Genomic DNA, 1829 nt, shown 5'->3' with positions numbered 1-1829 from the left:
AATTTTCACAGCTACAAGAGATGCCTCAGTGGCCAAAAAATGTAACAGTTTCATAATTACTCCCTGATATACCGGGAAGTACAAAGTCCAACGAATTTTCCAGCACTTTCCAACAGATAATTCAACCGCAAATTCAACAAGTACAGCAAAGCAATAATGACAGCAAGAAAATCTTACCGAGTAACAAAAAGTGATGTTCTCCTGTCAGGGAAGCAAGCTTCTTACCACACAACCACACCTGCACCTATGTATATCATCATCATCGTTTAACGTCCGCTTTCCATGCTAGCATGGGTTGGACGATTTGACTGAGGACTGGTGATACCGGATGGCAACACCAGGCTCCAATCTAATTTGGCAGAGTTTCTACAGCTGGATGCCCTTCGTAACGCCAACCACTCAGAGAGTGTAGTGGGTGCTTTTACGTGTCACCCGCACGAAAACGGCCACGCTCGAAATGGTGTCTTTTATGTGCCACCCGCACAAGAGCCAGTCCAGGGGCACTGGCAACGATCTCACTTGGCTTGCCGGGTCTTCTCACGCACAGCACATTTCCAAAGGTCTCGGTCAGTAGTCATCGCCATATATATATATATATATATAATTATTCTGAATCTTCAGATTTTTCAATTTGCTAGGCAACTGGTTTTAAATTGATATTAATCAAATTAATATTCAATTTTTCACTCTTATTTAAATTTTTGTTTATATATATATATATATATATGGATGGATGGTCCAAGGTGGGATTGGATCTAAAACCCCTGTAACCACACATTTACAAAGTCCTTAACCCCACAGGTATGCCTACCTACCTGACTTTCTACTATATTCCCTTATTCCATGTCTATCATCTTTTTTGTTGTCTTTTGTTAGAGGTGTCCCAAAGTGAAGTGACAGACCACCTTAATTCAACGACATGAAGACCAATGAACAGCCAGGTTACAGTCGTCTGGAACAGAACAACATGGACGATGAGCTGAAAGATTCCAAAAAGGAAGAGAATATACGAGCGAAAATTTGTAAAAGAAGTTTCTCATCCATGATATCCAATGTCATAATCAACATCATCCTCGCTCTCATGTTTGCTGCTCTTATCTTGTCTTTTTTACCAATGGTGTTGTGAGATTTGAATAAATATTTGGGGATGACAAACAGTGTTACAGGGACTGAATAAATTATGAAGGCAAGAATACATGTTTTTTCCTGTTTTTGTTTGTGATCTCTAGGTTTTTTTATTTTTTTCTCTCGTTATCAATATTGTCATCATCATATTTGTCATCACCATCATTTTCTTCACCACTGCCATCACAATCCTCATCATCATCTTTTATCACTTAATTACAAGTGAGAGAAGCATAGGTATGGCTGTATGGTTAAAAAGTTCACCTCTCAACCATCTGCCTTTAGGTTCAGTCCCACTGTGTGGCATCTTGCACAAGTGTCGGCCACTATAGCCTCAGGCTGACCACATATTAATATATTTGCCAAGGGAAGTTATCTTTCCCATCTTGATCAGCGATACGTACGGACTCGAGTTTCAGGGTAATTTCCCTTCTTCAGCGTACGACAATCGCCGACCTTCGATGAGAAAGACAGACAGGACACAGATGTGTGTCGATAGCCAACTGGAGGAGTAGTTCTCCTGGGGCTAAAAGCAACAGTAACATCCACCCTTAGGGGTCAGCCACATTTAAGTGGCAAATATACTTCACTTTATATATATATATATTTATATTTATTTATATATATATTTTTCTTTATATATATATATATATTTATATATATGTGCGGGTGGCACATGAGATGCACCATTTTGAGCGTGGCCG

At 39.5% G+C, this 1829-nt stretch overlaps 1 long non-coding RNA gene across 1 annotated transcript in view; it reads left to right on the top strand.

The window, feature by feature from the left end:
- The window catches only part of LOC106876278 (uncharacterized), a 10674-nt gene extending 9479 nt beyond the window's left edge, over positions 1 to 1195 (top strand). The window contains exon 3 of the long non-coding RNA XR_001410221.2: positions 877 to 1195. This is a non-coding gene — a long non-coding RNA (uncharacterized LOC106876278). The remainder of the gene's footprint in view (positions 1 to 876) is intronic.
- The last annotated feature ends 634 nt before the right edge of the window (positions 1196 to 1829 follow it).

Source organism: Octopus bimaculoides, chromosome 29 (genome assembly GCF_001194135.2).
Source record: "Octopus bimaculoides isolate UCB-OBI-ISO-001 chromosome 29, ASM119413v2, whole genome shotgun sequence".
Lineage (NCBI taxonomy): Eukaryota > Metazoa > Mollusca > Cephalopoda > Octopoda > Octopodidae > Octopus > Octopus bimaculoides.
The sequence above is the reverse complement of the archived record's forward strand: the minus strand, read 5'-3'. Positions and strand labels throughout refer to the sequence as shown.